Source organism: Otolemur garnettii, unplaced genomic scaffold (genome assembly GCF_000181295.1).
Source record: "Otolemur garnettii isolate 467f Iridium unplaced genomic scaffold, OtoGar3 scaffold00190, whole genome shotgun sequence".
Lineage (NCBI taxonomy): Eukaryota > Metazoa > Chordata > Mammalia > Primates > Galagidae > Otolemur > Otolemur garnettii.
Window position 1 is genome coordinate 1,134,658 of NW_003852585.1, and position 12,902 is coordinate 1,147,559.

A 12,902-nucleotide genomic window follows, 5' to 3' on the forward strand; every position below is an offset into this window, starting at 1 on the left:
CGGTGCACGTCACATCCCGCCCCAGTCTCCCCACCTCCCCATACGGGTCTTCACAGGGCTGACAAATCGGGTGCAACAGGACGGGGGTGGGGTGGGAGTATGGGTCATGGACCAGGACGGACCGTGGAGCCACTATGGGGACATAGCGGGGCCTCATGCTCCTCCCTTAGGGCCGCACCCTCTATGTGGCCCTGCGTGGCCACCGTCTCACCAGGCTGTGACTCCCGGTCCCCGAGGACGACAGTGGGGGAGGGGCTCAGCCGCACACGTGGGGCCCGGGGCGGCCCAGCGCCCACATCAGGGCAAGCGCTGGGTTATTGGGGTCCCTCTACCTGTGTGGGGTCCTCCTCAGTCCTCTCTCAGCATCTCCCTTTCACTCCCGATGGCGCTGGGCCCTCACCCATCTGCCGATCCCAAACCCGGAACTCTGAACACGGCCCTGGCTTCTCTCAGGCCCCCACGTGGAAGGGGGGGTGTCACATCCGGGCCAGCCTGCCACAGACGGGGCTTCCCAGGGCTGACCCACGGGATGGGACGGAACAGGAGGGGGGTTGGGGCAAGCGGTCAGGGGCCAGTACGGACCGTGGGGCCGCTGTGGGGACATAGCGGGGTCTCCCGTCCTCCCTTGGGGCCACGCCCTCTATGTGGCCCTGCGTGGCCACCGTTTCACTAGGCTGTGACTCTAACAGTCCCCGAGGAAGAAGGTGGGGGAGGGGTTCAACCTCACATGTGGGGCCTGGGGTGGCCCAGCGCCCACATCAAGGCAAGGGTTATTGGGGTCCCTCTACCTGTATGGCGTCCCCCTGAGTCCTCTCTCAGCGTCCCACCTTCACTCCCGACAGAGCTGGGCCCTCGCCCGTCTGCCGATCTCAAACCCGGAACTCTGAACACGGCCCTGGCTTCTCTCAGCGCCCCACGTGGAAGTGGGGGTCCCATCCGGGCCAGCCTCCCACAGATGGGGCTTCCCAGGGCTGACCCAAGGGACGGGACAGGAGGGAGGTTGGGGCGAGCAGTCAGGGACCAGGACAGAGCGTGGGACCTCTGTGGGGACATAGTGGGGCCTCTCACTGTCTTCACTTAGGGCCGCGCCCTCTATGTGGCCCTGTGTGGCCACCATCTCACCAGGCTGTGACTCTAATGGTCCCCGAAGGAAGAAGGTGGGGGAGGGGCTCAGCCACACACTTGGGGCCCAGGGTGGCGCAGGGCCCACATCACAGTGAAAACTGGGTTATTGGGGTCCCTCTACCTGTGTGGGGGCCCACTTAATCCTCCCTCAGCGTCTCACCTTCACTCCTGACAGAGCCGGACCCTCTCTTTCCGCCGATGTGAAGCCCGGACCTCCGAGCAAGGCCGTGGCTTCGCTCAGCCCCCCACTCGGAAGTCAGTTGATGTCACTTCCAGTCCCCACACGTGGGGCTTTGCAGGACTGACAGAAGGGGTGGAACAGGATAGGGGAATGAAAGAGGGGAGGAGTCAGGGACAAGGAGGGATTGTGGGGCCCCCTGTCAGGACGTAGCCGGAGCTTCTAACTTATCCGTTAGGGCCCGCCCTCTATGGCTCTGAGACACCACGATCTCACAAGGCTCTGACTCCCAGAGACCCCTGTAGAAAAGGTTGGGGAAGGGGCTCAGCCTCACTCATGTGCCCCAGGTGGCTCAGAGCCCACAGCAGGGACAAAGATGGACTGTGGTCCCCCTACTGGGATTTCGCAGAGCCTCAACTCTCCCTCTACGGCCTTGAGTCACCCCGGGTCTCACCAGACTCTGACTCCTTGGTCAGAGGAGGAGGGGCTCAGCCTCACAATGTACCGGGTGGTGGCCCAGGGCCGGCAGCAGGGGCAAGAGCTGGATTATTGGGGTCCCTCTACCTGGGTGGGGGCCTCCTCTGTCTCCCCTCAGCATCTCACCTTCACTCCTCACAGAGCTGGGCCCTTGACCCCATACAGATCCCACGTCTGGACGTCAGAACAAGGCCTCTCCCTCTGTCTGGCCCGCGAGGCACAACTCTGTGGACATCACATCCAGTCCCCTACATCTGGGGTTTCCCAGGGCTGCCAGCGGGGGACCCCTCTGTGGGCCGTGTAGACCCGCAGTAGTCACTATTAAGGGCCCTCACCAGGACTCCAGGCTTTTTGATTAAGTGTCCGGCACGAGGTGCCCTGCCCCTGCCACCCTGGAGCGTTTGCTCCCCTGCAGCCCTTGCGGAGAATGGCTGCAGGTCCCAGGTGGATGCCGGGCCAGGGCTGCAGTGCCCGGGATTGTAGCGGACCACGGGACAAAACGCCAGCTTCCCACAGCTCTTCCCTAGTGGCAGGCAGACCTTGAAGCCTTCTGCTCTAAAAAATTCAGAGTTTACCAGGAGGAAATATGTTTTACACATCTTCTAAGTAAATACATATGTGGCAATATATTTTTTCAGTGATAGAATACGCTTAGTATGCATTCACTCTGGTATTTTTTCTATTCCATATATTGTATTGGAACAATCTTTTGGAAAGGCCAGTCCTTACCGACTAAGGTGGTTCCAGACGGTTATTAAGCCGGACCTTGGAGCCACAGAGCCTCAAATCAACTCAGTTTCCCAGCTGTTGCGATACTAGCCCAGGCTTACTGTCAGTGGTTGTGCGAGGTGCCTCCTCAGCTTGTGCAATGAAGTGGGTGGTGGTGTGGCGCAGAGCTTTAAAACTTTCCTTCTACCTACCCTGTCATCTGCCTTCTGTGTAAGCTACAGAGCTCCCCAACCCTGCTGCTCCTCACACTCCAAGCACACATACCAGTTCAACGCCGTCTTCAGTTTTCCCCAGGGCTTCTTATGCTATGTTGTTTAGATTTTGTTGCTCATGTTTCATTTTCTCTTCTATGTTTTCCCAGGGTTGATTTGGGGAGCAGAAGACAGCAGCCCGCATCTGACTGTTATTTTTGCAGCTACAGGTAAGACACTAAATTGTAAATAATTTAAGGAGAATTGACGTTTTTATAATGTTCTGTTTGTTCCCCCATCAAAGAATATGTCGTACTGCTCTATTTATTTCAGTTTCCTTTTACCTGAATCTATCGGGATACTTTTATGGTTGCCTCTACAAAGAACTTATACATTTTTCTTATACATGCTTCTTTTTAGATAGTTCTTGAATTTGTTGTTATTGTGGACGATACATGGTCTATTAATCATTCTAGCTAATTACTGCTTTTGTGTGACAAAGATTTTGATTTTGCTATGGTAATATATTTTACACCTGGTTCTGAACTCTCATTCACTTGAGTATTTGACATGTCTATTTTTTGAATCATAAGGATAAGTAATGATATTGTTACTAAATGTTATATTTTCCAATATTCATACCCCTCATTTATTTTTAGATTCATACCTCTGACTTTGTGTTTCAGTACTATTTTGCAATGTAGAGATGAGAGCATACATCTACATCTTGTTCCTACTTTAATGATTATTCTTCTAACATTTTTCAATTTGACTATGTTTGCTGTTGAGTTTAGGAAATGGAAGTTCTCTTTCAACATTGGTTAACTAAATGTTTTACCATGAGCTCATGTAGAATTTATTTCAAAATCTTTTTCTGTACTCATTGACATGACAATGATTTTTCTTCTTCATTTTGTATGTAAAGAATTACAATTGAATTTTTCCCCCTAATGTTAAGTCATATTTTCATTCCTTGGACAAAGCCTATTTATTTAATTCCCTATGTTAGAATGCTACTAATTTATATAGTATAATTGCTGCTGTGTGAGACAGCTTGCCTCAAGCGCCCTTTTCAATGGGGGGGGGTCCCTCATCTGGTTTTTGAATCTAGAGGAGATAGTCTGGGAGAATGACCTGAACAATTGCCCATCTTTTTATACGTTTTGCCAAAGTTGAAATAAAATGGTGATTGATTTTTTGTGACCATTTCGTAGAACTGGCCTCCCATGCTGTGTGCTGAAACATTTAAAGACGGCTTGCTCTTGGAATACTGTGCACTTGCAGTTCATATGGTTTAACTAGAGTTTTCTTTTTTGGACTAACTTGGTCATTTAATTTTTAAAAAGTGGTCAGTTTCACTTAGGGTTTCATTTGTAATGGCATGCTATTTATAATTTCTATTACAGAAAGCCTCAAACACACACAATAATAGAAGAAAATGGTATAATGAACCCAGTATACTTGATACTCAGCATCAATAACCTTAAATGCGTGTCAGATCTGTTTGCAGTTAGACTCCCCTTACCTGCATCTCAGTCGCTAGAATAATGTGGAGCAAATCCAAGACATTGTATTATTTCTTCTTGAAATAATTTCAATATACATTTTTAAAAGATAAGGACATTTTTATAAAGCATAAACCAAAGATAATTGTTTTTTTTAAAATTAAATAAATGATAATCAGGTGTTCTATGATTCCCCACAGTTACCTGAAAGACTTCTACTTTTTAAAAAACTTTGTTTCTTTGGGTAAGTATCCAAATATAATATTATATAGTGATATTCTTGTTATGCTCTTTAAGTCTTTTTTAATTTGTAGGTTCCCTCCACATGACCTTTTTCCTTGAAATTGTTTTGTTCTTGTTGAAGAAATAAAACAGTTCTCTTTGTTTTTTCCAGTTTCCCATAGTCTATATTTGCTGAATGCAAGACTGTGGTGTCCTTTAACATAGTCTCCTGCTCTTAATTTTGAGGGCTATCTCATGCTCCAGACTCTTCCTATATATGCCCTGTCCCAGTCCTAAAATCAACAATGTCTCACAAGAGATCAAATTTCTTTTATTGGGAAATAGTTCTAGAAATCTACATCTGGGTGCTAGGTGCGCATTGCTACTGGGTAGTTCTTAGCTATAGGCCTCCTTTGCAGATGGAATGATGAAGTGTTTTCGTGTGTATATAACATGTATGTACGTATGTCTATTACATTTATATATGTAAACAACTATTTCTGTATTAAATTAAACATAACAGTATACTCAGAGTACAGTGTTTATGTGTAGTTCCTTTGGCCTTTAGTCTGGCAGATTTCACTCATTTACGTCATTACTTCCCCTGCCTATTTCACTGGGGTTATTTCATACATTATATTACAGCTGGGATATTGGTGTGTGTGTTACAGTCTGCATTCTATCTTGGGATTTCCTGACCTCTTAAACTGTTAAATCTGCATACTCTTTGAGCTGTAAAGTACTGTGAATTTTCACAAAAGCGCAGTGCCATTCTCTTAGCCCATTTGGGCTAATGCAATAATACCACAGACTGGGTGGCTCACAAACACCAGAATTTTATCTCTTGTATTTCTGGAGGCTGAGAAGTACAAGATCAAGTTGCTGGCAAATTCTGTATCTGGTGATATTGGTAGATAGTTGTCTTTTCCCTGTGTCTTCGTGTGGAAGAAAGTGTAAGGGATCTCTGTCGGGTTTCTTTTAAAAAGTCATTAAACCCATTCCTGAGGGCTCTGCTCTCATGATCCCTAATGCCCCATATCCTCAAACTGTCACTGTGGTGTTAGGATTTCAACATATGAATTTTGTGGAACATAAACATTCAGACCAAAAGCAACCGTGGGTCTACCAATGCAGTGTTATTCACAGGAGTTTTCCTGTGCTAATAACACCCCCTCCCCGTGCTCATCTTATAATCCCCTTGGAAACCAGTGGTATGTTTTTTGTCTTTATAGTTTTGCCTTTTCCACAGTGTAATATAAATGGAATCATACACTATCTGGCCTTTTCAGACGGGCTTCTTTCACTTAACAATATGCATTTAAGACTCATCCATGTCTTTGTGTGACTTATAACTTATTCCTTTTATTAGGGAATAATATTCCATTGTATGGCTGTTCCATAGCTTGTTTATTGACTCACCTAATGAAGTATATCATGGTTGCTTCTGTTTTTGTTGATTATGAAGTAAGGTTATGTTATATACATTCACATTCAAGTTTTTATGTAGACATAGACTTTCAAAACAGTTGGGTAAATGCTTAGGGGTATGATTGTTTGATTTTACAATAAGACTACAGTTGGTCTTGTAGGTTTTGCTGAATTTTAAATATTGGAATAGGTGTATAGTGGCATCTCATTTTAGTATGCAATTTTGTTTTAGACAGTCTCACTTTGTCACCCTTGGTTGAGGTGTGGTGTCATAGCTCAAAGCAACCTCAAACTCTTGGGCTCAAGCGATTCTCTTGCCTCAGCCTCCCAAGTAGCTGGGACTACAGGCACCTGCCACAACACCTGGCTATTTTTAGAGATGAGGTCCTGCTCTGGCTCAGGTTGGTCTTGAACCTGTGAGCTTAGGTAATCCATCCCCTTCGGCCTCCCAAGTGCTAGGATTATAGGCATGAGCCACCGTGCCGGGCATAGTATGCAATTCTTTAAAGACGAAAGATGTTTAGTGCTTTTATTATATTCATTTTCCATCTGTCTATATTCTTTGGTAAAATGTTTATTCAGCCTTTTTGCCTATCTTTTGGTTGGATTATTTTCTATTGTTGAAATTTAAGAGTTACATCTTTTATCACTTATGTGGACTGAAGATGTTTTCTCTTACTCTATGGCTTTTGTTTTCATTCTCTTATCAGTGTCTTTTGAAGACTATAGCATACAATTTTTACTTCAATAAAGTCTAGTTTGGTTAATTTTTTTTCATGGATCATACTTTGGTGTTAAATTAAAAAATTTGTCACCTAACTAAAAAATATGTAAATTTTCTCTTATGTTTTCCTGTTGAATTTTTATAATTGTTGCATTAAATCTATAATGTATTTTGAATTTTTTGGCGAAGTCTCTAAGAGTTTGTCTAGGTTATTATTCTTATTACTATTATGATTTGCATATGTAGGTCTAATTGTTTAACCACCATTTGTTGGAAAAACTATACTTTACCATATTGCTTTGGTTGTAAATATCCTGACTATATGTCCACAGTTCTGTTTCTTTAACCTATGTATCTATTCTTTGTCAATGCTTCTGTACTCCACCAAATTCATACTTTGGAGCCCTAACCCTCACTGTAGTTGTGTTTGGAAATGGGGCATCTAAGGAAGTAATTAAGGTTAAATAAGTCATAAGGGTGGGGCATTGATGGGATTAGTGTCCTTATAAGAAGAAACACAAGGGAGTGCTTGAGCTTGGGTGTGTGCTGTGTGTGCTCTTGTGCATGCTCTTTTTCCTTCTGTTCCCCTCTCTCCTTGTCTCCTTCCTCAGACTTCAAAACTGTGAAAAAATAAAATGTATTTTATTCCAGTCCCCCAGGCTATGACATTCAATTATGGCAGCCCTAGCTGACTAAGACATAACCCCAGGTAGCAAAATCTTTCTTCTGTTTTCTCCTAGAAAAAAATTAATTTTGACATTTATGCCTGTGCTTCATTTTGAGTGATATTTTTAAGTGGTTTAAGGAATGTGTGATGGTTAGTTTTATGTTTTGACTCAACTAGTGTATAATATTCAGTTATGCAGTCAAACATTAGTCTAGATGTTTCTCTGAAAGTATTTTGTAGATATGGTCAGGGATTGGAACCGCAGCTTGGATTTCAGAGCTTGGGCTTCTGCCTCTGTACAGGGGCAAGGAGGGCCTTGTTGAGTAATGCTGAGCTCAGACTCTATTTCTCTCTTTTCTTCATACCTCTGGGGTTTTATTTTTAGCACTTCTTCACTTAGCCTACCAAATACCATCTCAGAAGACCATGACTGCTTCTGAGCCATCCTGTCGGTCCCAGCATTACTCAGCACACTGCCTGGCACAGAAGAGGGGCGGTGTTCCATTTATGTTGCTTGGCACTGCTAATGGTGGCAGCAGGGCTTACAGGCTCTCAAATGAAGGCTTTGTAATGTCTCAGTGCCAGCCTTGGAACAAGCTAAGGTCAGTGGGGGTGGGGGAAGGAAATGCAGGAGAAGACAGAGCTGGGTTTGTCCAGCATCACTGGAGTAGAAAACCTAAAACCTTCCTCCATGGAATACTCTTCTATGTTCCTGTACATCATTTTCCTCTACTTTATTTCTATGTATCACTGGCTGATCCCTTGCAGTTTCCTCTGTCCATCCATGAAGTGTGAATGCGCCTCAGGAATGTGCCCCAGATCCTCCCAAATTCTCCTCTGTCATCATATGCTCCCTGGGTAATATCATGCATTCCCTTTCTCCAGCCCAATCTCTCTCCTGAACTTCAGAGCTGAGAATATGGTTGTCTTCCAGGTCTCTGACCCTGGAGGCCTAACAGGCATCTCAAGACTCAAACAAGTCTCATGTCCTGTACATCCATACAAGAGTGCTGTGATTAATCCAGCAGTCATCAGAATGGGAAATCAACGTTAACCACTCATGTTTATTTTAGTTCTAAGTAACTTCTGACTCCATATTCTCTTCTCCATCCCCTCTGCCACCATCTTGATATAGGCCCTTGAGCTGGTCCATTTGCCTTCAAAGCAATTCCTCACTCTTTGTCTGCTCTACTTGGTTTCTCAGGTTGCATTTCCTAAGCTCTTGTACCTCGTGGAAGGAGACCTGACAGTAAGAGAAAGAAGGCAGCAAAGGTATGTATTTTGTTCCTCTGTCTCTTCTGTGACTTCATTTTCCAACAACACATACTCCATGATTCCATTTTCTACCAGATGACCCTGTGCAAGGACTTCGGAAACACTGGCTCCATTATTTGTTCCTTCAGCCTAGGGGTGGTAAGGTTTCTTGCTGCTGCTGTTTATCTCTGGGTTGACTCATCTTATATAATTTGACTTCTCAGTAATTATCTCTTATGTTAACTAGTTTCCTGCATTGAATTTATCCTCTTATAAAAAATTAGAAGGGGTTCTGTTTCTCTGGTTTGACTCCAAATAATACAGTCTTTATCACTTCTAACCTAGTTTATTATAACAGCTTTTCAGATTCTAGTCATCCAGATTCTAATCTCATTCCTCTCCAATTTGCTCCTAACATTGTGGACAGAATAATATGTCTTAGGGTAACTTTTCCTGAAACTCTTTAATAGTTCCCCATGGCCTACAGGATGGAGGACTCACCTTGGTTTGCAGTCTGATGGTGGGCTGTTGTTTACCAGATGAGGACTGGGTAACAAGCTAAGTATGTCTCTTAGCTACTAGCTCCATTTCAGATTCCCTTTTTATGAAAAGCAAAGTGAACTCTCAAAAACAGTGTTGGTGAGTATTAAAGATTTCAAAACCCTCAGACAGATATAGATCAACTGATTAGAATTTCCCAATTCATTCTGATACAAATATCTTTGTTGTAATGCGATTTTTGGTCGTCCGGATTGTGTGTGAAAACCCCACACTGTACCCCAGAAGTGCATTAATGTACATAGTTACCATTCAATAAAAAAAAAAAAAAGAATTTCCCAATTCATCTATTTGGAACAAATTCAAAAGATTCTTGTCCCAAGAACAGCTGACCATAATGTACCTATAAAATAAGCTCAGGAGATTATTTTGTCTTATTTTTATACTTACCATTGCTCTAAATTTAAATTTAGAAAAATGTAAAAAGCACTTGCAACACAACTGAATTTTTAAAAAGAGCCAGGCATTAGGGCTAAGGGAAAATTAAAATTAAGGTGAAAAAGAATGGAACTAGGGGAAAATTTGGACATACAACGTATGCCATGGGATCTTGAACTTTCAGTTTAAGTTGGGACTTTTTAGCAACCATGTTAGGAGAAAACTTTCCATGATGTGATCCTTAGAATTCAAAAGATAAAAACCAACCATTTGCTCACAGAAGCAAAATTATTTCCCATGATATAGGAGGAAGAAATTGCTTCTGGGGGTCTTCATGAAGAGGATAAGAGGGACCATAATGAACAATCTCCTCAACAATATTTTTGCAGTTAAGTATTTTAAGGGAGGCTTCTTTTGAAATTGGAAAAGATTTTCCTTGATTCATGGCTTATGCATATATGCTGGCAAAGGGAGAGGGAGTCTGGAGTTGTATTTTCATGTCTTTTTTTTCTGAGACTCTAGCACTGCTGGACCTATTAAACTTATGATGACCTAGAAGCCATATGCCTTTGTCTCTTGGTTGGCTGACATGCCAGATCAGTGTCATTCAGGCACTTAGTCATCCATCTAACACCCAACTATGGAGAACATACTGAGCTCTAGTGATACATACAATGGTGAGGGGGACAGACGGAGCTTCTGCCACCATGAAATTGAGAATGTAGTCTGAGGAGAGTGATGGCAAAATCAAGTCAACAAACAAAGCGAACAAAACAATTTTAGCCAATTATAATGACTTGTCAGAAATAAAACAGAGTAATGGAATAATGTTTGGAAAGGGGTGGCGGTGACAGCTAATTTGTATAAGATGGTTAGGGAAGGCCTTTGTCAGGAGTTAATAGTTAACCTCAGATTTGAATAATGGGAAGGAAGAAGTCATACAAAGTTATTGGGAGAAAGTGATTTCTAAAAGGGAACAATAAGTGCAAAGGTCTTGAAGTTGACAGCACCCTATTCAAAGACCAGGAAGAATGTCAATCTATCTGGAATGGAGTAAGCAAGAAGGAGAGTGGTAAGAGACATAACTGGGGAGGTAGTCAGGGGCCAAGACTATGGGTTTTATTCTGCCTGATTATCCTTAAAAGTTAACTCTGCTGTATAGAGAATTGATTGAAAGTGAAAAGTAGTGGCAACAGGAAGACAGTGAGTTAGGAGGCTGCCACACTGGGTAGGAGAGGAAGAAAAATAGTGATGGAAGGTTAGAGATATGGGATAAAGAAGAGCGAGGTCAGGAACGATACCTAAATATATGACTTGAACAACTGGTTCAGTAAAATGGGGAGGACTTTGGGAACAATAGGTTAGGGAAGAGGAGAATCAGGTGTTCTTTGCACAATAAATTAATGACTTAGCACCCGCATCAAACTTGTTTTAACAGTAAAGGTATTGTAATGTTTCATGGACCTCAAAGAAATATTCCAGAGCACAGAAGATTTTCAGGTATGATTTCATCAGAGCTCTGCCCAGTTTATCTTAATCATTCAGCACTGCCTTTCTCTAGCTGTCAGTTTGACTTGCTTCATGCTAGCAAAACTGCTACAGTACTTGCAGGTCTCCTATCCACACATCACATCTGTACAGCAAGAAAGAATATCTAGAGTAGAAAACCCCCAGGTAAGAAAAAATCCTGAAGTCCACTTCAATTGGACTAGCCTGGATTACATGCCTGTCCTAGAAGCAATCACTGTGGCTTTGAGAATGAAATGTGTTAAGTTAGGTCATACATTCCTCGTCTAGATTTTAGGGGTGGGTGGAATGGAATGAGGTTTTCCAGAAACATATAGATCTCCTCAGAAAATCATGGAAGGTAAGGAAGCTTTTTGGAGGCAAGAGGTGGAAACTAGATGCTAAAGAGACAATCAACAGGTGTCCATTGCAGATATGTATGATGTGAGATTCCACTCAGACAGCAAAGAGGAAATATTTATGAGGCAGTTGGATGAGTGAATGTGAAGATGTCTGAGGACTTGTAGGTTTCTAGATGGTATTTGAGGCCACTGGAATGGATTAGACATTTAAGTGGATAGACTCTTTAGGGAATTGTAAGAACAAGGAGAAAAAATAAGGAGGCTTGAGAGCATAAAGCCTGGGATACTCCAATATTTAGAGGTCAGGATAACAACCAGAACATTGTAGTGTTGTAGAAGTTAAGAGAAGAAATGTTTCAGGATGGAGAGAGCACCTTTGGGGGTTGAGGTGCTCTGCCAGAGAGAGAGGTCAAGCCAAGTGAGACAAAAATGTGACTTGGATTAGGCAACCTGTTGATCATTTGTAATCTTCACATGATCTATTTTACAGCAGTTGTGTAATTAGTAGCCTTAATTACTAATGGCTAAAGAGAGATGAGGAAGTAGATACAGTAAGAGGCAGTGCATGGCAATAACTTTCAATTAGGTTTGCCATGGAAGAGAGCATAAACAAGATGCCTGAGTCCCTGAGAAGGTGAGGTCCATGAGGGTAGAATCTTTGCCTTTATTTTCTCTGCACTTTGCACTCTGTCTGGTGTGAAGTGAGTGTCCAATTAAGTTTTTTTATCTTTACATTTGTGTATTTCTTTTTTTTTTTTTTTTTACCATTTAACCACTTTAATGTATACAATTCCGTGGCATTCAGTATATTCACCATGTTACGCAACCATCACTTATATCTTTTTTTAAAATTTGTTTTATTAAATCTTAGCTGTGTACATCAATGCAATCATGGGGTGCAATGTTCTGGTTTTATATACAATTTGAAATGCTTACATCGAACTGGTTAACATAGCCTTCACAGCATTTCCTTATTTAGTTATTTAGTTATTGTATTAAGACATTTATACTCTACTATTAATAGATTTGACACATACCCTTGCAATATAATGAATAAATAGTGATGCTGGCAATAAGAGGGTGGCCCAGAGACATATTGTGTGCAAAAGCATCTGGTCCTTCAGTGTTCCTACGAAAAGTATCATAAGGTGTCAAGAACTCACATGAAGATAGAAGGGACCCTCAAGGAATCACATATCCAATGTCAAGGTAAAGGTAACTCTGACAGCAGTTCATTTCTCTCATCTCTCCTGGAAATGTAATGCCAATTCTTATAGTGTTAGTATGAGGCTAAGTCAGTTCTTATAATGTGAGCATGGAGTGAGACAAGAGGAAGGGGATTGTGAAATGTTACGATACAGAGGAAGCTTCTCCTTTCTTATGTGGGCTATTTACAGTATTTCACTGTTGGCTATAGGCTGGAGACATTGCCTGAGCTCCCATGATATCTAGCCAAACAATATGAAACCAATAAAATGGCCAATAAATCTGTGAATTAGAGTTTTATTAGTCTTCTATTAAGTTATGCACAGACCCCAGTGCCATTGATACTAAAAGGAATATTTTAGGATCAATAACCCATACCTCTATAGGATGCT